Source organism: Eulemur rufifrons, chromosome 5 (assembly GCF_041146395.1).
Source record: "Eulemur rufifrons isolate Redbay chromosome 5, OSU_ERuf_1, whole genome shotgun sequence".
Taxonomy (NCBI): Eukaryota; Metazoa; Chordata; class Mammalia; order Primates; family Lemuridae; genus Eulemur; species Eulemur rufifrons.
Genome location: NC_090987.1, coordinates 32,845,785 through 32,871,336, shown reverse-complemented (window position 1 = coordinate 32,871,336; position 25,552 = coordinate 32,845,785). Strand labels below are relative to the sequence as shown.

Genomic DNA, 25,552 nt, shown 5'->3' with positions numbered 1-25,552 from the left:
GAAGAACAGGCATAGTCCAAATTACTGATCCACAGAACTCTGAGCTAAAGCTGCTGTTTCAGGTCCTCAGTTTTGGGGTTGATTTGTTCCATAGGCAAATTAGCTAATAAGGAAAGGTACAATTATTACTGTTTTACTGATAAGCAAAAGTGAAGTGCAAAGAAGTCAGGTAAGTTTAGGATCATACAACTTTTTGAGGATAGAGCTGCGATTCATATCAACACAGCCTGACTCCAGAGATTAACCATTCTACTACACTGACCACAAAAGAAATGCCTGCCTCCCTTAAACAGTCATTCATTCTTCATCAAGTATATATTAAGTATTTATTATATACTAAACAACATGCTAAACGTTGAGGATACAATGATGGATAAAACCACATCCTCAAGAGGCTTACATTCTAGTAGAGGAGGCAGGCTGGTAAATTAGACTCAGCAAGTGAATAATTACAATCGAAAATTGCTCTTATAAGGGTATGTATAAGGAACTAGTCAAGCAGAAAGAAGCAGGCCCCTCCCTAACTTCCTCACAGTATTTATTATCTGTAGTACTCTTTTGACATTTGTTATTTACTGCTTTGTTAATTGCTTATTTAGGGAAATCTGATTTATCATCTCAACTAGATTATAAGCTTCCAGGGGAGAAGGAGCCTTCTGCTTGATAAAAATCTCCCATGGAACATAGTTTTGTGCCTTGCCCATAGTAGTTATTCAATAAATATGTTGATGGACTATTAAATTTGAATTTTCAAATTTATCAGAAAAACAGCAGAAAGAACAAGGGGGACATGTCACTATTAGAGACTGCGTTGGACATTTAACTAAGGTGTTAGTCAATCTCCTGATTATACTAATCTACTGTCTTAAAATTAATAAAATCTTTGTATTATTGTGAAATTATTATTTACAACATGTAGCTAAGAGCTGGATAGAAACTGAGTGAGTAAAAGCCTCCAAAAATTTGAACAGAGTAGTTACTTTTATGGAAATATTAATTCAACTACTAAACAAAGATAGCATAGCATTGTGATTCTGTGAATGGAATCTGGAAGCAGCCTCAGCCCTGCCTCCAGCCCCAGGTTGGAATCTTAGCTCTGCCACTCCTGGGTGCCCTTGGGTGAGTAGCCTCTCTCCGCTCACTTTCCTCATCTGAGAAAAGGATAATTATAGCACCTATCTCAAAGGATTATATGATGTTTAAACTTTTGTAAATGTTTGTAAAGCACTTAGAACAGTGCCAGATACACACTGAGTGCCATGTGAATGCTTATTAAATAAAAAAATAAATAGATGTAGCTAGAGAATTCTCTTCTTAGTTTTCTTTCCCTTTTTTCTCTCTTGCAGTCTATGCCTAGTGTTAAACAAATACTGAGTGGAGGAAAGAATAAAGAAATTTACTTTTCTTAGGGTTGTAATGATTCATGATGCCATTCAAGAGGCAACTTTTCACTTTAACAGAAGTACCACTATGTTTGGCTTTGATTTTTAGATATTGTGATTCATTTTGTTTAACGATAGTTTTAAAAATCACCACTCTTTGCCCTTTGAGGACATTGATGTTTTATGCACATGTCTTGGGTAACTAAGATATTAAAGATTAAAGATATTTATGCCTTTGAAAGGCAATGACCTCCCCACGAGAATATGCCTCTTGCAAAGGATCTCTTTCATCTCTCTTCAGTAAAAGAGGGGAGGAAACACAAGAAGTGCCTGGTGCAGAAGTCCAATTCCTACTTCTTGGATGTGAAATGCCCAGAATGCTGTAAAATCACCATGGCCTTTAGCCATGCACAAAGGGTGGTTTTGTGTGTTGGCTGAACCACTCTATTCTGCCAGCCTACAAGAGGAAAAGAAAAGCTTACAGAAGGATGTTCCTGCAAAAGGAAGCAGCACTAAAAGCACCCTGAATCAAGGTGATGGGGAAACCATCCCAATAAACACATTTGGGATATTAAAAAATTAAGGCTTTTTATTAGTAATGATAGGTTGCTGAATATATTCCTGACTCTGAAAAGTAGCTTTTTGGCACCAGGCCGTCATGACAATGACTGAGATGAAAGAAGATGTTACACTTTGGCTTCTGTCTCTGACATTATCTATGACTCTAGACAAATCACTTTTCTTTTTCAGGTCTCAATTTTCCCATATTTGGAAGAGACAGAACTCCTCTCATTTAGCTACTGTATAGAACTGTACTGAGAAGTGACTAGAGTGAATATTCCCCAAAGTATAATTGGAAACTTTCCTAGTGATTTTTGGGATAAGCCGAAGGTTTATACAGTAGAAGAAAGAGAAACATATTCTTCTTCCCCCGAAAACTGCTCAGAGGCTGGAGGCCAGAGGTATTTTGTTTTATTTCAGCATATTACAGGGGGTACAAATGTTTAGGTTACATATATTGCCTTTGCCCCACCTGAGTCAGAGCTTCAAGCATGTCTATCCCCCAGACAGTGCACACTGCACCCATTAGGTGTGAATATGCCCATCCCCTCTTCCTCCTCCCTCCCACCGGCTCGACACCCGATGAATGTTACTACCATATGTGCATGTAAGTGTTGATCAGTTAATACCAATTTGATGATGAGTACATGTGGTGCTTGTTTTTACATTCTTGTGATACTTCACTTAGTAGAATAGGCTTCAGCTCTATCCAGGATAATACAAGAGGTTTTAGATCACCATTGTTTTTTGTGGCTGAGTAGAACTCCATGGTATACATATACCACATTTTATTAATTCACTCATGTATTGACGGGCACTTGGGTTGTTTCCATATGTTTGCAATCGTGAATTGTGCTGCTATGAACATCTGAGTGCAGATATCTTTTTTATAGAATGTCTTTTGTTCTTTTGGGTAGATACCCAGTAATAGGATTGCTGGATCAAATGGTAGTTCTACTTGTATCTCTTTAAGTTACCTCCATATTAGTTTCCACAGAGGTTGTATTAGTTTGCAGTCCTACCAGCAGTGTAGGAGTGTTCCTATCTCTCCGCATCCATGCCAACATTTATTGTTTTGGGATTTTTTGATAAAGGACATTCTCACTGGAGATAAGTGATATCTCATTGTAGTTTTGATTTGCATTTCTCCGATCATTAGAGATGTTGAACATTTCTTCATATGTTTTTTGGCCATTAGTCTATCTTCTTTAGAAAAGTTTCTGTTCATGTCCTTTGCCCACTTTTTGATAGGGTTTTTTGATTTTTTCTTGCTGATTTTCCTGAGTTCTATATAAAGTCTAGTTATCAGCCCTTTATTGGATGTGTAACATGCAAATATTTTCTCCCACTCTGTAGGCTGTGTGTTTGCTCTCGTGATAGTTTCCTTGGCTGTGCAGAAGCTTTTTAATTTGATCAGGTCCCATTTATTTATTTTTGTTGTTGCTGTGATTGCCTTTGGGGTCTTCTTCATAAATTCTTTGCCTAGGCCAGTGTCTGTAAGAGTTTTTCCAATATTTTCTTTTAGAATTCTTATACTTTCGTGACTTAGGTTTAAGTGTGTTATCCATCGTGAGTTGATTTTTGTGAGAAGTGAAAGGTGCAGATCCTGTTTCAGTCTTCTACATGTGGCTATCCAATTTTCCTAGCACCATTTATTGAATAAGGATTCTTTTCCCCGGTGTATTTTTTTTTTTTCTGCTTTGGCAAAGATTAGATGGCTATATGAGGATGGTTTTATATCTGGGTTCTCAGTTCTGTTCCATTGGTCTATTGGTCTCTGTTCTTGAGCCAGTACCATGCTGTTTTAGTTTCCATAGTCTTGGAGTATAGCTTGAAGTCTGGTAAATCAATGCCTCCCAATTTGTTCTTTTTGCTTAAGATTGCTTGGGCTATATGGAGTCTTCTCTGGTTCCATACCAAGCGTAGAATTATTTTTTCTAGATCTGTGAAAAATGATGTTGGTATTTTAATGGGATTGCATTGAATCTGTAGATCACTTTGGATAGTATAGACATTTTAACAGTGTTGATTCTGCTGACCCACAAGCATAGTATGGTTTTCTACCTGTTTACATCCTTGAGGCCCAAGGTATTTACCCAGTCATATTTGTGGAAGTAGTCAGATATAAACAGCAAATAAAAAAATGTGAAAGTTTTTTGTGTGCATTGACAGAAATTATTCTATATATATATATATATATATATTCACAAATTATTTCACATGCATCAAAAGTTTTAAAAGGATTGGAGTTTATTAGAAAATATTGGTTTTAGTACAGAAATGTCATATTCTGAATGCTCATTAAAGAAAGGTGTGGAACTCTTTTCCTACAAACAAGACAATGCATCTTTATCATAAAGAGTTATCATCCAAATTCACAAATTATTAAAATCATCTTCTCCACCCTCAACTTTTTAAAATTTGTGGAAATAGTCTTTTTCTTTCTCTTACTAATTCTTAAAAATGAAGATATGTATGGCTGTGTTGAAATATTCAACAGCCCATTGAAATTTTTTATAGTTAATGGAAAGAAATTATCTAAGTTTCTCAGTCAAATACCTACATGCCCAATAATCAAATGTTATATCATTATAAGAATGTATCACCTTGACTGCGGTGCTAGATTCCCTCACAGGTGACCTGTTCATACCTTGAGGTGTTTATTACTGCTCTCAGTTTCTTTGACATTAGTGCAAATCTCTCCAACTTTCCATTTTCAGAATAATCTTCCTCTGTTGCTCTGTTTATTTTTTTTAAATATCATAGATTTAGGAGGTACAAGTACAGTTTTGTTACATGGATATGTTGCATAGTGGTGAAGTCTGGGCTTTTTGTGTAACCATCACCTGAGTAGTGTACATTGTACTCATTAGGTAGTTTCTCATCCCTCACACCCCTCCCACTTTCCCACCTTTCTGAGTCTCCAATGTCTGTTGTTCCACTCTATGTCCACGTGTACACATTATTTAGCTCCTACTTGTAAGTGAGAACCTGCAGTATTTGACTTTCTGTTTCTGAATTATTTCACTTAAGATAATGGCCTTCAGTTCCATCCATGTTGCTGCAAAAGACAAGTTCATGTCTAGCAGATCAGCATCTGCTGTTTTGTCTTATCCCTTTTATCACGTCTTCCTTATTCCTCCAGCCCACTCTGGTACACCTTATCCTATTTCTATTTTATAATACCATATTTCATGATATTTCAGTAAAGTTGTCCAAATTGTTCAAATTCTATGAGTTAATATTATAATATTGTTAAAGTATTGTCTGAAAGTTTGGATAAATATTGGGAGTTGATAGGCTGAGGTGACAAATCATTAAAGAATTCTGATGAGTATTTCATGTGTTTAAAGGCAACCCACTAACTAAAGAATATATTTTCTCAAAATCCAACAGTGACACGTAGCCACAGCTACTACAACATGGTAAATCTGACTTGGATGTTTTTTATATTTATTTTATTATTATTATTATTATTATTATTTTTTGAGACAGAGTCCCACTCTGTTGCCCTGGCTAGAGTGCTGTGGCATCATCATAGCTCACTGCAGCCTCAAACTCTTGGGCTCAAGCCATCCTCCTGCCTCAGCCTCCCAAGTAGCTGGGACTATAAGCATGTGTACCATGTCCACCTAATTGTTTCTATTTTCAGTAGGGATGGGGTCTCACTCTTGCTCAGGCTGGTCTCGAGCTCTTGGACTTCAAACTATCCTCCCGTGTCGGTCTCCCAGAGTACTAGGATTACAGGGATGCTTTTCATTTTGTCTTTACATCTTATTGAGCTCAGTAATAGAGTAAAACAGGAGTCAACATAAGGACTGATTTAAGTTTTCTGTGGGGATTTAAATTCCACCTGCTAGAATATTTGCTTTTGCTTTATCCCATTTTATGTGTATTAACTTCCTTGGCTTTCTAACAGTTGTCAAAAAAGAAAAAAAAAAAAAGCCAAATACTTCGAGAAAGAATGTCAAGAACATTCTTATTGTGTAAAATGCAAATCTTTAGAGTTCTCATCTTTAAGACATGCTTTCAATTGTAACTGTCTTCATAAACCTGAAATGTATATACTATTGACACAAAATTCTATAACATCTCTGAGCTGGGTAAAATTTGTCAGTTGAATCTTATATATAAATGCTTATTTCCCCATTAATGAACATTCACTGTAGGTGTTTGGGGGAAAACTCAAGTATAATGATTTTAGGTTACATGTGTAGCTTAATTTAATTTTGAAGGTGAAATTCTCTCTTTCTCTCTCTGTCCCTCTTCCCCCCACATTTGTTTTTGTTGTTCCCCAAAGTTAATATTGCTCAGCATGGGTAGCTATTGGTATGTGCCAAGTTTGTTTTTTGAAACTATTATTAATATAAAAATTGATTTAGTTGTTTTCTAAGATACAGAGTACTTTTGAAATAAACTTTTTAAATTTTAGAACAGATTCAGATACAGGAAAATTAAAAGGATAACACAAATTTCCCATATACCTGGTACCCAGTTTCCCCTATTATTAACATATTCCATAATATGGTGCATTTGTTATAATTAATGAATAATGTTGATGAAATAATATTACCCCAAGCCCATAGATTATTTAGATTTCCTTAGTTTTTATATAATGTTCTTGTTCTGTTCCAGGACCCTATGCAGGAGACCATGTTGCATTTAGTCACCATGTTTTCTTAGGTTCCTTTTGGATGGACAGTTTCTCAGACTGCCCTTGTTTTTAATGACCTTGATGATTTTGAGTAGTGCAGTCAGGTAATTTGAAGAATATTCCTCAACTGGAAGTTGTCTGATGTTTTCCTCATGATTACACTGGGGTTATGGGTTTTTGAGAGAAGGATCACAGTGATAAAGTCCCATTTTCATCATGTAAAATCAAGGATACATGTGATCAATATGACTTATCACCACTGATGTTAAACTTGATGACCTGGCTGAGGTACTGTTTGCTAGTTTTCTCCAAGTAAAGATACTCCTTTTAAAAAAATTCTCTTTCCACATGATGATCACATGCACTGTGTGAACAAGAACTGGATCCTGGATCAGGAAAAAATGTTATCAAAGACATTTTGGGGACAAATGGTGAAATTTGAATAGGAACTCTTCATTAGAGTGAGAATAATAAAATATGTATTGCAAATTGAAAAAAAAAAAGAAATTCTCTTTCCATGCTGTACTTCTAGGAAAGAAGTCACTACACACAGCCCACCAGTAAGGAGTGGAGAGTAATACTCCAGTTCCTTAAGGGTGGAATATCTGCAGAAATTATTTGATGTTCCTCTGCAAGGGAAATTTGTCTATTTTCCCCCATTTATTTATTTATTTGATCATTTGTTTATATTAATATGAACTCATGGATATTTATTTTATACTTTGTGTTATAATCCAGTACAACTTCATTTATTTTCCTGTTCAAACTATTGCAGCTTTGGCCATCGGGATCTCTTTCAGTTGGATCCTGTATCCCTTTGAAATAATTCTATCATTTCCTTCCTTCCTTCCTTCTTTCCTTCCTTCCTTCCTTCCTTCCTTCCTTCCTTCCTTCCTTTCTCTCTCTCTCTCTTTCTTTCTTCACATCCTTACTTTCTAGCACAGCAAGACACTGTGGGCTCATCTTGTATATTTTATGCCCCAATCCTAGAATCAACTAATTCTCCAAGGAATGCTGCTTCCTGTTATTGGAGAATGGTATTAGAAATAAAGATCGGTATATTAGATGTGCTCATTGCTACTGGGGAGCAGTTTCTTTTTGATCCTTTGAGCTGAAAGATAAATGCTGTATGCATACATATTTATACACATTTATATGTAACCATCTATATCTATATTAAGCTAAACATGAGTCCATACTCATGTCTCCAACCCTAATGTATTACTTGCTAACTTTATTATAACCTAACATGTTTATGTGGGAAAAACATGAAGTGAAGGAAGACCAGGCATGACAGGGTCCCTACTTTGGGGTTGATGAGACCATAGACTACACTGAACTTTCACAAGACGTGAGCAAATACTCGAATGGAGGAATAAACTACATTCTTTAGAAACACTTTTCAGATTTACTGTGTACTAGGGTTATACTTCAAATACTTTTAGTGTAACATGCAAAAAGTGAATACTTTGCAATTCATGCCAACATCTTCAATAGGATAAAAGAAATGTCAGGATACTGGAACCTTAGAGGGAGACCTCAAACACAGACCTATTGTGAAAAAGCTATAAGAAAAAGTATCCCAGTCTAGCCCGATACTACTTCTATAAGCCATGGTTCCTGATGGCCATTGGAGGGTCTTATAAGAGGAGCAGTTGTAGCTTCAGTTCACCTAACAGTTCAATGCCTAGTGGGAGTAGAGAGAAATTACATAGGATCTAGAATAGAAAGAAAATGGTCTTGAGTGTCACCTCCACCATTACTGGTAATCTAAGTATCCTAGTGTTTCAAAACCTTAGTTGTCCCATTTGTAAATTGGATAAATTTAATTCCTACAACATTTATTTTTTTAGGGGCAGTGTAATGATCAAGAGAGCTGTGAAATGTGAAAATAGTTTGTAAAGTGATAAAACAATACAGAAAACAAAGAAGGAAAAGGAAAATGATAAAACAATGCAAAAAAGAACTATTATTTATATTATCTTCAGTGGAAGGATATCATGCCCAAGGAGATAATTGGAAGTGGTATAGTGTAGTGATCAAGAATGGGAATTCTGGACCAGGCACAGCAGCTCACACCTGTACTCCCAGCACTTTCGGAGGCTGAGGTGGGAGGATCACTTGAGGCCCAGAGTTTGAGACCAGCCTGGGCAACATAGAGAGACACCATTTCTACAAAAATTTTAAAAATTAGCTGGGTTCAGTGGTGTGTGCCCATAAACCTAGTTACTCAGGAAGCTGAGCTGGGAGGATCATTTAAGCCTAGGAGTTCGAGGCTGCAGTGAGCTATGATCGTGCCACTACTCTGCAGCCTGGGTGATGGAGTGAGATTGTCTCTACAAAAAAAGAAGAAAAGAAGAAAAAAAGAATGTAAAGACTGTGTACTTTGGAAACTCTGGAAAGAGTGTTTGTGTTAAAATCCCAACTACACAATTTACTAATTGTGAGAGGGCAAGACATTTAATTTCTCTGAGATTCAGTTTTCTCATAGGTAAAATGGAGTTCACTTGTCCCATAAGCTAATTGTGAGGATTTGGTGGGAAAATGCTCTATACATGGAAAATGCTCAATGTCAGTTTGATTCACAAGAGAACTGAGAAATAAGTCTGTCCACATGTTAATTTTCCTTGGAGTTCAGTTTAATCATCTGTGGGGTGGGAGGAGGATTGTGTGATTGCCAATGTCCTTTCCAGCTCTAAAGTTGAGGGAAAAGAAAGAGGTTCCTCACTAGAAAAGTTGACATCTAAGGAAAACAATGCCTTAAGATAAACACAGAAAATACCAAGGAAAACTGCAAGGCGCTGAGGCCACCGGTAACATCCTTGTAAACCACCTGAGACTGCTTGTAACCACTTTTGCTGTCCTATAATACTCGTTAGCTCATTTTACTACTAAAATCCCCACCTAGAGGAAAATTATGTCATTAACTTAACATGGGTAGCATAAAGACACACACTGGATATACTGCACATGCTTAATATGTTTAGCATGTGTACATACAATGGCATCAGGGAAGACTTCATGTCATTCACTAATAAGAAATTTAAGGCACCCCAATGGGAAGTAGGGATTTTACTCCCTGGAGAAGTCTGGAGCTGCCCAGGAGTGAATGCCCTGTGTATGTAACCTCTAATAAACTCATTTAACTCACCAGGCTGGACTTGACTGAGTCATTCTTTGGTCTCTCAACACCATCTCAGTTCAGAGAATAGTTTTTCTATACAGTCCCAGAATTTTCCCCAAACAAAAGTTCATATTTTGAATCTTTATTTTCTTGGAACACTGATTGGTGCGTGGGATATGAGCTCCCAGTTCATAATGCAGGGCCTGGGTGAATTCTCTTGAAATAAGCAGAGGTATTGGGCTTCCCAACTTAGCCCTGGGGGACCACAGATAAACTATATCTGAAGTGAGTGATCAGAGATGGCTATCCACCTGGAAGGCCCTTCAACTCTCATGGCCCCTTCCAAGGCTCTGGGAGGGCACTTTAGCTATGTGTAAAATTTGCAAAAATGGCACATTTTGCTACAATCAACTAAGACTGCTCTTGATTTCCACTTTGACTTCCCCTCATGTCAGATGGCTTTGGAGGGGTTGTAGATATTTTGGAAACATGACTAAAGGGAAGTGGATTTGAGAATGTAGTGTGCATTGATGTAGTAGGAAGTATTTCTGTAGTTCATGATTACTTCCATGTAGAGTGAAGTCGTTGCCAGCTGCCCTGATATATACCAGGAATATTCGGACCTCCTACAGTGCTGACTTACACAGCATCAAGACATGAAACTGTAGGGAGACCATAGGGAAACTTGTTGGGAAGCTGAAAGAAATTTTCTAAGTTATTAATAACGAAAAACAAATTTTGATCAGTCATCTTAGGAGAAAGACTAGCTGATCTCTCTCTCTCTCTCTCTCTCTCTTCTTTTTTTCTCTAGAAAATGATATTACAAAACCTTTGTCATTGTGCAGTGAAAGACAAAATTTCTGGGAAAAGAGTATTATAGAGGTGTGCCAGGAAGCTAATTAGTTAACATTATGTTATTTTTCTGGATTTTGCGATGTTTGTGGTATTTCTAACGTTTTAAAATTTGTAACGTTAGACACCATAGAGGGTGTATCTGCCCCAATTATCTACCCCACGTTTGCTTCTTTGAGAATCCTGTCAAATCTGTAACAAGTAGCCATGGAAATAGATGAATTTTTCTAATGCACAAAGATGTGGGACTGAATATAGATTTTTCTTTAGATTCTTTGTATTTCAGGAATCTTTTCTTGTGAAATGAAGATTTGAAGTTCTCAGAGTCATACTTTCACAATTCTCCCCTTAGACGTCCTGGGCTCATAGAACATCTTCTGTTTGTATAGCTTCCTCCCATACTGGTCTAGAAAAATCCCATAGCTCCCAAGGGCCAAATTCACTACTTGGAGCCACGTAGGAAATTAGGTTGTCACCTCTGGGGACTTGCTTGTTCCAGTTGTGCTGATATATAAATGGATCTCACTATGCATTCATCATTCAGTCATTCAACAAAACATTTAATGTTACATGTAAGATGACTTTTGTGCTCAAGTATTGATTTTTAGAACAAATGTTTTGTGGTTTTTACGGTGGAAGAACTGGCACTGCTAGAAAATTTGACCATCTAAGCACTCTGTCACTCATCAGTGTGGTTCTGAAATCTGCAGAAAATCAGAAACTCTTCCAGTGTCATAACTGCTAATCTGGCTTTTCCAGAAATCATACAGATTCTTGATGGCAACCTAGCTATTCTCACTCCAAATTGCTTTATTCGAATGGTCACCTGACATCCACACTCAGAATCTGAGGGTGGATCATGGCTGCTAAATGAATCCTCTATCTAAAATGAAATTTGCCAAAAGAATTTAAAAATTGTGATATTATTTTGGAAAACAATGTGTCATTGATCAAAACATCTGAACAGCAATTTAAGTGGTCTAGTTCTCTATCTTGATGTAGACATGGTGATTTTATCTGCATGTATGTGTGTACACACATATGTGTCATGCATGCTACACACAAATATACATATTCACATAATAAATATCTATGTATTTGTAGACACACATATATGGAGTATGTGTAATTACTGTATATGTCCAATTTCTAAAACTTAAGAATTACTTTACCTATCCTGGGAGAGTATGACCTGTTAAAATATTGTTTTAGGATGTAAGTAATAGCTTTGTTTTAGTGGAGTAAAAAATATTGCCTGTCTCCTATAGCCCATATGGATTTTACTATTTAAAGGTAGGTACTCATATTTGGTCAGTGGCTTTGTATATTTCACAAGAGTGTGGCACCAGGTGGCAGATGCCAACATTAAGCAAATAAAAATATTTCGTTGTGTCCTCTAAATGTTTCAAAGAGGACAACATCAATCCCAGAACCCAAATTCCTGTACAGCTCTGCCCGGAAGCACAGAGTGAATGGAAGGAGTATGTTTTAGGCAAATGGGCTTTAGGAGTCTGACTCTGGCATCCGGGCAGCAAACAGTGGCGAACGAATCTTAGCTGCAGAGTCAGTTAGAGTCTAGTTGATAATTCCACCCTCTAACAACTGCAAATAACACCAACCTATTATTACAATAGCCTAGTCAGAAATTAACTGGACGCTGTGCCTGCCTTTCAGTATCTTCTTCAAATTGGAGGTGCTCTCGTGTTCCCTCTCCTCCATACCCTACTGAGAAGATATGCAGTTCCACTATAAGGGCCCAAGGGTAGCTTAAATAATTTCTGAAGTTATAGCTTACTGTAAGCTTTCCTGCACTTACTCTGCTGAAGAAAATGAATTTACTACATGGAATCACACTCCTCCGAAAATATCTCTGGGTCTCCACAACCTACAAATATATAACAAGCAAAAGAGTACTTATAGACACTGATCTATTAAGCCATTTTCCTAAAATACCTACAGCCTTTTCATATGAAACAGAAAAAAATCATTAAAGCTCTGGTTTGCCAGACAATTACTTTGTCAAATCTCAAGAAATTGCATAATAAATTGTATACATGCATCAAACATGAACAGTAGAGGACTATAACAAGCTGTGTATTTCCAGTCCTCTTGCTCTTTCATCCAAACAGTAGCTTTTGTTTTCAAGCACAATTCTATATCCCCTTTGAAGGCTTTCATAAAATATGGCTATACATTTATCTATCAAACTAAGTAGAAATAATCGAAACACTTAATATGCACAGTAATAGGGAAATGCACGGATAACTTCATTATTAATGTCTATTGATTATTTATGTTTTCAAATAGGCAAATGTAGCTGCTAGTATTCTTATCATGTAAATCTATATGTGTATTTTGGTTTTACCTGTTTATTGGCAAATTTACAATCCACATTATGGGCATTTTTATTGCTTTACACACTTATTTGATATGCACATAACCAAGGTCGGTTCACAAACTGACTAGTGTTTACTCAATTTGATTACTGTGTTACATTTCTGAGCTGATTTTCCCTTTGGAAAATTAACTGTACAAGGAAGCCTAGTAAATCTTTACTTAAAAATTCCAAACTTTAGATTGATTTCAGCACTGAGTTTGTATTGATCTCAAAAGCTTTGCGTTCCTAACTAAAAACTAATCTTTATTTCACCCTTTAGTGACTGTAGTCATAAATATGCTCACTCCTACCAGTGTAGAGTGGATTAATGGTTATTGGAGATTGGGGCTTCCAACTAAGTCTGGGAAACCTTAACCTTTGGAGGACGACATGAAGGCGTTTACCCCTTGTCAGCTATAATCCCTAGGTCCATTTTTGACATTTACCTGAGTGTTAAAGAGGAGGCCGAGCAGGGGCTAGGGAATAAAGCTCCTGAGATTCTACTTGGCTATAAATCTCTCACTGTTAGATTGACTGTTGTGGCTGACTCTGGCTGCTTCCGGCCGTCGAAGTCACCGAAAGGCATCGCTCTGCTGCTGCACTCTGAACCCAGGTTAACTCCTCCTGGGGAGGCTCTCTGCCTACCACCTTCAAGGAAGGACTTACAAAGCATTGCTAAAATCCACCTGTGGTTATTGTTGCAACTTTGCTGTGATGATGGAACAAACAGTTGGGGAGTAAGTCCAACCCATTTGCAAGATCTATTATGGAGAGTAAAAGAGTTTTAAAAGGACAGAACACAGACTTTGTTACCAAGGATGATCAACGACATCCCCCAGGCAGCAACAGCCAAATGGCAATGAAGCTGTAAAGCAGCCATTCTCAAAGTGTGCTCCTTGGCACCTCCTCAATCACCACAACCACCTGCGAGTGCTAAAGCAGAACCTCAAGGGCTCCAGGATTCTGAACTTTGACAAATACTCCAAGTAGCTCTTTTGTTCCTCAAAATGTGAGATCACAGTGTAATACTGGCGTGTTTTGAGATGCTGCCTCTTTTAACACTTTCTATGGTGGAAAATAAGAATTTTAATGTTTTTGGATCTGATGGCTAAGATTACTATATGCTTATCCATTTTCCATATTTCTTTCTCTTTAGTACTAATAATAGAAACTTATTTTTTTTACCTGAGTTCCTTGCTGCCCAGTTCACATTTCCCTAACCTCCCTGACAGCAAGATGTAAGAGGGGCTTTTGTATGAGACTTACAAAGTCCCAAAGGGTGGGAGCATGGCCTTTTTCTTCTTTCCTTCAACCTGCTGCCTAGAATGCGCCTATATCAGCTGGAACCCCCGTGGCACATGCTGGAGCCCCCACGGTACATCCTGGACCACGAGGACACGGCTGATACCTGGGATTGCTGGGTCACAAAGATGATTTCAGGAAACCACGTGGTGCTGGACTGTCTGTGACTGGACCTCTTTTACATGAAAGAATGAAATGTATGTCTTATCCCTTGTTGAGCGGGATGGGTGGTCATTGTAATACACAGCTGAATGAGACTACTAACTGGTACAGAATCCTATTTAGGATTATACATTCACTTCAGGCTCCTACTTCAGATTATTCCAACATTTCCCAAGCATCCTTATTGACTGTGAGGGTGAGAGTTGTTTCTGAATATTAGTAGTGATTTTGTTACGTTTTTTTGTGGGCTCAGGAGTCAGAGGGGCACTCCTGGTCTTGCTTACAATTTCAGAAAGCTATGTGTCCCTTTGGCTGTTGCCCGCTGGAAGGACATAGGTTTGCAGTGACCCAACTGGCCAAGGGGGCTCTAGAGAGGATGGCAGCCCCAAGGACAGCTGTACATACAAGAATCTCGATTGCCTGTTAAAGTAATTGATCATTTAGTGGTGCCCTCCATGCTCCATGAAGTTAACCTTTATCAGACTTAAGGCTAGCACTGTTACATATGGATGAAATGCAGTGTCTTAAAGATAATTGAAGCTTAAAGTGTTCCTTTTACCTTGAGGAAGAAAAGATTGTATTTCCTCTCTCCCATTAATATTTTTTATTTCTTCTGTTTCCAAATATGATGCGGTTAAGTCCTTATCTTTGTGTAGTGATGGCACTTCTAACCCGTATTGACTTTTAAGATAAGATGATGTGCAAACACAGCAAAGTAAGATTCTCTGTTTCCTTCACTCATGTTTGCTCAGTTATTTGAAGTCATTTATTGGAAGCTTCCCCCTGCTGTGTTTCTTTTCTCCCTCATTCTGCTATGAATGCAGTTGTAACCTTTAACACAATTACCTTTACCGATACATTGATGAATGGGATGGCAACAGATTCACGTGCATAAATGATTTGTTAATAAAATTCACATTCCAGTATCTAGTGTAACCTGCTTATGTTAGAACAGGGATTCTCAAAGTGTGGTCCCTGGACCAGCAGTGTCTGCATCGCCTGGGAATTTGCTAGAAATGCAAATTCTTGAACCTCACTTCAGACCTACTGAATCAGAAACTCTGAAGGTGGGGCCTGCAAATTGTGTTTTTACAAGCCTTCTAGGTAGTTCTGATGCCTGCTCAAGTTTGAGAACCAGCACTCTGGAGTGAGTCTAGTCATAATCTTCAAATCAATCCACCAAGAATGCTTAAAGGTTAATATTCCTTAATGCATCCACTCAAGTGAAACCCTAGAGAGACTCTCACAGGTTGGCTATCAAACATTTAATTTTCTTATTATACTCTTATCTCATCCATCTTCAGTCTATAGATAACTGGGCCAGGAATTAGATGACTCAATTTGTGCTAAAATAACACTAATACCTTAAATTGTACAGAATTTTTTCAGTCTTCAAGGTGTTGACACATAAAAAATTTCATTTGATTATGCAATAGATTCAAATATATGCCTGAGTCAATACAATTTAATTGCAGGAAAGGAATAATAAACACAAATTGTTACAGGGCCATGTCTTATTCTATATATTTTTTTGTCTCTATGTCTCTGCTTCTCTAGCATTAAAAACTATACTTGGTAAAATAAATATATCTGAATAAATGAACATCTGAATGAATAATACGCAAGTATTACATGATTTGCTAATGAATTAGGGAGAAATCAATGGGAATCTCAAGCCAACTCCATTTGCACAGAGAGAGGATTTTATTAAAAAAGTTTCAATTTTCTAACTATAAATTTGACACTAAGACATCTGACAAAGGTTAATATTTACTGACTTACAGATGCCACTGCAAAGATTGACTTATTGTCTTCATTTTAATAGAAAACATGAACCCATGATAGTTACTGGGTCGCACTCTTGAGGCCACTATTTTTTTGTGTGCTATTATTAAATATTATATGGGAGAATATAATTTTTCAAGCACATAATTGTAACATTTTGGCATTGATTTAAAGAATTCTTAAATATATTTTTATTGTACCTATAATAGGAATTGGGATATTATGCTTCATTAGTTTACTAAATATAGCTTAAATAGCATTTAACAAATTATGTTAAAAATAAAGATTAAAAATAGGTAAAAATGGGGGAAAATACAACAAAGCAAAGAACCTCTATAAAACCCTAACACCTAGCTAAATGCTAAGTTTATTAAAGGCATTAACCAAGTCCTTTTCCAGGATCATAATCCTAACCAAATATTTCAGGGTTTGATAATATTTTCTCTTAGCTCTGAGACTCTTAAAAAATAACATCAATCCTAAGACTCTTAATCTTTTCATAAGCTTTCCAAAAACAGCAAATCCCAAACCACAGTGTTTTGAAGCAAACTTCTGATAAAGAATTTGGAGTATTTTCAATAAGAGTAACATAAAATTAAATTTCCAAAAGTGTGCTTTAGTGGAAAAGATCCAAGCTTTGAAGTTAGAAAATCAGGCTCAAGTTCTACCTTTGTAATTTACTAGCTATAAGGCCAAGTTATTTATCCCCCTAAACCTCAGTTTCCTCATCTGTAAATTGGGAGTGATAATAATACTTGCCTCATAGACCTTTTAACATCAAACCAAATTATGTGTATTAATTTTCTAGCCTAGTGACTGGCAAACAGAAATTCCTCCATGCACAATAGCTCTTATTATTATAAAAGAAAATTATAGTGTACATGAAGTAATTTGTAAAACATAAAAAGATACATAAATACTGATTGACATACAGTTGACCCTTGAACAATGGTGGGGGGTGGTGATGGTTAGGGGAACCAATCTCCCCTGCACAGTCAAAAATCTGCAGGTAACTTTTAATTCCCCAAAAACTTAACTGCTAATAACCTACTGTTGACTGGAAGCCTTACAGATAATATAAATAGTTGATTAACACACTTTTGTATGTTGTATGTATTATATACTGTATTCTTACAATAAAGTAAGCTAGAGAAAAAATATTAAGAAAATCATAAGGAAGAGAAAATATATTTATTATTCATTAAGTGGAAGTGAAGCATCATAAAGGTCTTCCTCCTCGTTGTCTTCATGTTGAGTAGGCTGAGGAGGAGGAGGAAGAGGAGGAATTGGTCTTGTTCTCTCAGGTGTGGTAGAGTTGAGAGAGGTGAGAGGAGGCAGCAGAGGCAGGAACATTTAGTGGAGTATAACTTTATGGAAATACATCATAATTTCTCTTTGACTATTTCTTTTTTCATTTCTCTAAAAATGCTTCCATACATTACCAGTCCTTCTTCTACTGTTTGCTTTAGTTTCAGTGCCTGTATCGTAGAAGGGTCCATGTCACAAAAGAAGTTACAAGCAGCCTTGAATAATTAAAACCCTTCTGCCAGATTATCTACTGTCAATTTGTTTCTTGGCAGTGCTTCTATTGCATCTCCTTCCTCATCATCTTGCACTGGTTTGACAACGCTCATTTCCATCAAGTTGTCTTCTGTCAATTCCTCTGATGTGGTGTCTATTAGCTCTTGAATTTCTCCAAGATTCAGATCTTGAAATCCTTTACCCCCCCCCTTTTTGCCATATCCACAATTTCTTTCATTATATTCTCGATTAGCTCTGTTATAAATCCTGTGAAGTCATGCACAACATCTGGACACAGTTTTCTCCAGGAGGAATTTACTATTTCAGGCTTGATGGCTTTCACAGATTTTTCTGTAACAACGATGGGAGCTTTGATGGTGTAATTCTTCCAGATTTTTATGATGTTCTCTCTATCGGGCTTGTCTTCCATAGAGTTGATAATCCTTTCCATAGAGTACCTCTTGTAAAGAGCCTTAAAGGTCCTTATGACCCCCGATCTAAGGGCTGAATTAGAGATATTGTATTTGGGGGTAAGTAGACCACTTTGACACCTTTGGTGCTGAACTCATGGGGTTCTGGGTGGCTGTGGGGGGATTGTCCACTAGCAAAAGAATTTTAAAAGGCAGTCCCTTACTGACAAGGTACTTCCTGACATTAGGGACAGAGCATCAATCAAACCAATCCAGAAAAAGGTTTCTCATTGTCTAAGCCTTCTTATTGTACAACCAAAAGATTGACAACTGATGTTTATCTTTTCCCTGAAAGGCTTGAGGGTTGGCAACTTTATAGATAAGGGCAGTCCTGATGATAAACCCAACTGCATTTGCACAAAACCGTAGAGTTAGTCTGTCCCTTCCTGCCTTAAATCCTGATGCTTGCTTCTCTTCCTTATTAATAAATGTCCTTTGCAACTTCCCCCACCCTCCAGAATCGGACATTTTTTATGCGTTAAAAACCCATTCAGGCAGATATCCTTTCTCCTCAATGATTTTCTTAATGACATCTGGGAAATTGGTCTGCTGCCTCTTGGTCAGTACAAGATGCTTCTCCCGTTATCTTGACATCTGGAAAGCCAGACCTCTTTTTGAAATTATCAAACCATCCTTTGCTGACATCACATTCACCAGATTTAGATCCTTTACCTTCCTTTTGCTTTAAGCTTTCATATAATGATTTTGCTTCTTCTTGAATCATAGTAGAGACTATGGTATACCTTTCTTATAGCAATCCTGCACCCCCATTAAAGCTGCATTTTCAATATGAAATAAAAAGGTATTTCACAAAAAGTGCAAAAGTTTTGTGCCTGCTGTTGTAGCTGCAGCGACTGCTTCACAAATTTCCTCTTTCTTTCTTTTTTTTTACAGTGGTCCTTAACGCTGGATTCATTTATCTTGAAATGGTGGGTAACCACAGCTGCAGACTTCAATCTACAGCACATATCAAGCAACTCAATTGTTTTTTTTTTTAGTAATGTCATGTCTTTCTCTGCTTCTTGGGAGCACATCCAGCATCACTACAGGCATTTTTTATGGGTTCTCATAGTGTTATTCAAGGTTTATGATATTGGTCTAAACACGATGAAAAATACGTGAGAACCATGAAAGGTCACTTTTTATTTATTTATTGTATTTATTGCCCATCATAAAATTTGAACTTTCCAGTGAAAAGTAAAATTTTGAAAAGTCTATATTTACCACTATGAACTTGACTTAAACATTTTTTCTAACTAGATTGGTGGTATTATTAATGGATGAGTTTTTTGATATTTTATAAGTGTCAACATTTAGAAGATTTACATAATTCAGTGAAGCAATATTTTTTACTGCGATATGCAATTTACTGGAGAAACAAAATGCTCACAAGAAGATGATTAGCATCATGTGGTGTTTCAGGTGGATACTATCAACACTTAAGCTGACCCTAGTAGCAACAGGAAGTGGCTACAAAATTATTATAATAGCACAGTATGTACTACAGTCAATTTATGCGATTATGATTTAATACTGCATCTTTAGATTTGTTTACATTTATATCAACAGCGATGGTGCCATGTACAGTCTATAAGTATTTGTGTGTAAATTTTGATAAATTTTAACTTTTTATAATAGATTTATGTATATTTATAATAGATTTATGTACAGTAGTAAATGATAAAACAGACTAGTATTTACATATATTTCATGCACTCATGACATACCTAACATTTTCTTAATTTTTTTGATAATTCTAGGCTACTTGTTTCATCTGTGAGTTTTTTTTTCAAATTATTGCAAATCTCCAAAAAGTTTTTCAATATATTTATTGAAAAAAAATTGCATATAAGTGGATCTATGCAGTTCAAACTCATGTTGTTCAAGGGCCAACTGCATTAATTTTTTGTCAGAAACAAAGTGAAATACAATTATAGTTGGGGAATTACTCTTTGTAAGCACACATTTAGACAAATTCAAACAAATTTATTTATATGACTTTCCTTAGTTAGTGCAGCTATAGACACACACAGAATTTGAGGAAATACCAAGGTCTTTTACCAATTTGTATGATGGAAACTCATACACAGTTCCCTAGTAATTAAAAAGGAAGTTGTCTATCTGAGAGATAAATATAATCTAAAAAAAACCACACAAATGCAGGCAGACATCCACACACATACAGATACACTTACATTTATACTAGGGGTCATTGGCCCCTCTTGCCATCTCTTGAATTCTGGTACTGTAAAAGACAAGGAACTATAATAGATAAGCACATTTGGACAGCCCGCATATCCTTTATTTAGTAACATGAGTGTGGCATTCAGATTTTTAGGAGAAAAATAAAGTTGACAAAGCAAGTAAGTGATGTTGTCCAGACATGATCCTACCTTAGGGTCTTAAATAATTTCCACATCACCATCCATTATTAATACTTTTTCTAAATAAGCAGTATCATCTTGGAAGAAAACTATCCTATTATCCTTTACTTCACTGAACTCCAACCTTGCCTGACCTAAGTATCACGTGCTAGGATTTTGAAGATGAATAAGGCACAGTATCTGCTCTTGACTAGTTCAGCAATCCAACTCGGCAGGATGTAAAAGAAGAACAGACAACTGTAAGAACCCAGGTTATTGTTGACTACAGAGCTGAAATCAGGCAAGTGCAAACAGCCAGCAGACAAAGCACCCAGTTAAAACACGCTCACCTTGAGGGACCTTCATGATGACACATACACAGTATGGATACCTTATAAATAATACCACATACAAACCAGTCAGAGAAGGCTTAAAGGCAAGAATTCAGAGCTTCTAATAGCCATGAGGCCCTAATGTTTCTTGTAGTTATAGGCACAAGTGATTATCTATGTAGACCTGTGGTTCTTAATGTGTGGTCCCTAGACCTCTGAAGTGCCTGAAATCCTTTCAGGGGATCTGTGAGGTCAAAACTATTTTTATAATAGCATAAAGATTTTATTTGCCTTTTTTACTGTATTGACATTTGTAGTGATGGTGGAAAAGCAATGGTGGGTTCAATTGCTGGTGCCTTAGTGAAAATCAAGGCAGGGACACCAAACTGAACTAGTAATCATTGTATTCTTAAATGCTTCTGGTTGAAACATTTGTCAGTTGCACTGAAAAAAATCTTTGATGAAGCAATAAAAAGATTGATTTTATTAAATCTTAATATTGAATACGTATCTTTCTCATAGTCTGTGTAACAAAATGGGAAGTCCTCCTGTATACTGAAGTATAATGGTTGCCTTGAGGAAAAATAGTTGTGTAATTATTTGAGTTGCAAGCTAAACTAGCCACTATTTCATGGAACATGATTTTACTGGAAAGAATAACTAACATATATTATTCAAACTTGAATATATGGCAGAAGTTTTCTTGACAATGAATAAAGTGAACTTGTCACTTCAAGGAAAAGAACTGATAGTATTTATTGCCCATGATAAAATTTGAACTTTCCAGTGAAAACTAAAATTTTGAAAAATGTATATTTACCACTATGAACTTGACTTAAACATTTTTTCTAATTAGATTGGTGGTATTATTAATGGATGAGTTTTTTGATATTTTATAATGTGTCAACATTTAGAAGATTTACATAATTCAGTGAAGCAATATTTTCTAAACACTGATGCTTGATAATACAGAAATCACACAATAGTAAAGGATTCATGAAATATGCAAGATGGACCAATGGATTTTAATGTAACAGAGTAAAAACAGTTAATTAATATGATTTTATATTTAATATTGCAACTAATCTATAGAAAACTACCACTTGAGTTTTGATATGGTATCAAAAAAGGTATCCAAAATTATCTGAAATGGCTACTAAAGCAGTACTCCCTCTTCTAACTACATGTCTGTGTGAGTCTGAATTTTGTTCATATGCTTTTACTAGAGCAGCATATTACAACAAATTGAATGCAGAAACAGACATGAGAATCTGGTTGTCACTTATTAAGCCAGACGTTAAAATTATTTGCAAACATACTAATTAATGCCACAATTCTTACTAAGTTTTATTTTTTTGGGATGATATGGTTACTCTTTGTAAAATCGTGGTTCATTTTAACATGTAACAAGTTTATTATCTTTGGATGAATTAATAAACATTTTTAAATGTCTCTTTTTCGTTTCTAGTGAGGTCAATATCAACAGGCATAACCCATGTGACTAAAATCTCTTTGGAGCACTCAATATTTTCTGAGTGTAAAAGTTTCCTGAAGCAAAAGGTGAGACTCACTAGTGTGATGTATAAGAAAATGTTGGTAACATTTTGATTTCTCAATCACACTCTCTTAGGAAGACCTCAACAATCTTGGCCAAATGTCGTGTGTGAGCCTAACAGGGCAAGGTTAAAAGTGCTGTGTTGAATATCATCGAGGAGCCCTGTGGGGCAGAGGCAGGGATCTTTAAGGGACTTTCTGCAAAGCTGCAGGAAGTGACTCTCCCTTACAAGCAAGTCCCTCTGGTAAACTCCTCAGGCCATTTATTCTTAAGGCCAAAATACTTCTAGCACTGAAGCATAAGGTACTTTGATTTTGTGATACCCCAGGATGTAAAAAATTATCTCAAGGGATGATTATAAAAAAACCCTGTGTCAAATAAGTTTAATTTTTAAAAGGTTTATAAACATTGAACTTAGAATTGCTTTTTAGAGGTGTGCATGTATGTGTTTGTGTGCATGTGTTTGGTGTCTAAAATTTACTAGCTGAGGGGTCTGGACTTTAAAACGTTAAAAGGCATCTCGTGGCTGTAGGGACAATGGTTATGACATGAACTAATATAATCATGACTGAAGCTCACCTGTTACACTTTTCCCTCAACTCCAGCCACTTTATTCTTTTGTTTTTCCTCTTCCTTCCCAGCAAGGTTCTAGCTCAGTACCCTTTTGGTAATTGACTCCCCCAGGCTCTGTCCATTTTTATTAAGCACCCAAATGTCAGCTAGTTAGCCAAAAGATGTTGCTGAACTCTGCACGGTGCACTGCACACACATATTTAAAGTTATACCTGCACAAGGGAGGTCTTGTGCAGAGCCAGGAGTGGGTCACAAGGAGTAGGAAATCCTCCCTTCCCTTCCATTCCCTGTAGATGCCAGAATTTCCTCTTAAAACAAAATTCCTTCAGCTTAAGACTGAAAACTTGGGGGAAATCCAAATACCTGCAAAGTGGTAATAGAACATTTGTACCTTACTGTGAAGGAAGAAATCCAGGATCTGTTGAGGGGAGATCTGGAAGGAGAGGCTGGAAGGCAGTGACTTCAAGGTGGTTCAGAGGCAGAAGCCTGTCCTGTGGGGAAAGAGAGCTGGAAGATTCGAGGACCGGAGACACCAACGTTAGTGTCCCCTGGATCCTGAATGGTGCAGTGGCAAGAGCACGAGGGGTGGTTCCAGCTAGGCCTGAGTTTGGATCCCTGTCCCCCACTCACTTACCAGCTGGGTGACTTCAGGCGATCTACTTAATCTCATTGAGCATCAGCCTCCTCAAGTAGTAAATGAGGACAATCGTATCCACCTTACAGGGCTGAGTGAAGATGCAATGAGAGTAAGCGTGTGACATGCCTGGAACACAGGAGGTGTCCCATAAAGTGCCTATTTTCTTTTTCTATTTTAGAAGTTTGCACACATGCAGTTTGACATTTGTTACCTTTTGGATGGGAAAATGGACCCATTTTTCAGGAAACAACCGAACATTTTCTAACCTCTTTCCTATACCTTAATGAGTTTACCCAGTTAAAAACTTTTCATAGTATTTAATACGGACCATTATCAAAAGTTTTCTTAACAACCACAAGAACAAATTCAAAGAATAGAGTGTTCATTCTATTCTCCTGGTTTCCACGGTCAGTTGTGTCTTCCAGAAATTCCAAGAAGTTAGTGAGCCTTGACCTTCCTCTTTTTTTTTTTTTTTTTTGGTCAAGCATGCCAGCAATCTTTAATCGTGCTGTGATTTTCTACATGCCACCCAGGTTAGTTTCTGCAACAGTCAAACAAAGATTTAACCCACAGCTGCATAAATAACTACTTTCCAGAGAGTCCTCCAGAGCAACTTATTATTTTTTAGTATGTATGTCAGTTTTCTCCTTTTATTTCCATATTCATATCTAGAGAGAAGCATGTTTTTATTACAGATGTTAGTAAACATTCAGGCCTCATTACAGCATATATTTTTTTCTAGTGCTTACTGGTCTTGTTGGAGTGATTTTCATGCAAAGCATGAAACTAGTTGAGACTAGTTAAGAGAGTTAGAGTCTGAGACAAATGCAAATGGACACAGTCAAGACAGAAACGTTCGGCAAGCAACAGCCAAAAATATCCAGAGGAAGAAATTTCCCGTGAAATATTAGTAGACATTAAAAAAGCAAAGCACACATCAGATTGTTTACATGCAGCAAACATATCTTACCCCACCTCTTTTAATGTGGCCGTGATGATACCTGGAGTGGTGTTGAAGAAAGGCAAGGATACAGTTCGAAGGAACAGTCTCAGGATGAGTAGTATGGTAAATGATTAATAAACTCAAGAATAAATATGGTAATCCCAGACATCTATAGGAAGTAAAAAAAAATAATAGCAAAAGTATCACTTAAATGAGCTCTCTATTGTGAATTGTTTTCTTTCCTTTGTTGGAAAATAAATCAGAATCCTTTTACTTAACAAAATGAAATTTCCACCAGGAAACTCTTTACTGTTGAGAACCAGGGAAAGCCTTTCTGTTGTGCAATTATCTACTCTTCCTTTTCTGAGCAATGATCAGATGAAAGTACTGGAGCTACTTTTTGGAGTGAACTGGGCATATGATATGAGATGAGACAAAAACATCAATAGTATATAAAGATGGAGGCACAACAAACTGGACTTGGTGCCTGATGGGCTCAGCCTGTTTGCATGCCCCTTAGATTTCTGCTTTAGAGGTTTACTTTCATTCCTTTCAGATCTCCAGTGCATGCAGTGGGTATCCTCCTTCGGCATTCCTCTCTCTATTTTTTTTTCCTCTCAATAGGTTGTATGCTTCCTTTAGCCTTTGGAAATAGAACTGGCAGATTACTCAAAGTGCAGTGGGAATGTCTTCTGTTATTTGTTGAACTTCATACAATGGTCCTCCTTCATCATGCCCACTGTGCTGTTTGCAAAGTGCGCTGCAAATAACCCTCCATCACTTTGTATCATTGTTGCATTGTACCACTTTGTTTCTTCTCGAGGTAAGTGCAAATGATGATCTGACTGAGATCATAATCATTGCTGCTCAGTACTTGGCCTCCTGCAAAGGTCCGTGCGAGCACACAGACTTTTTGTAAGACGCCACTGGGCAGATATCAGATGGAGCGCCCTCCCCCA

General features: G+C 36.9%; 1 pseudogene; it reads left to right on the top strand.

Annotated features, from left to right (window-relative positions):
• Positions 1–1,646: 1,646 nt before the first annotated feature.
• Positions 1,647–1,898, top strand: LOC138383334 (small ribosomal subunit protein eS27-like; annotated as a pseudogene).
• The last annotated feature ends 23,654 nt before the right edge of the window (positions 1,899–25,552 follow it).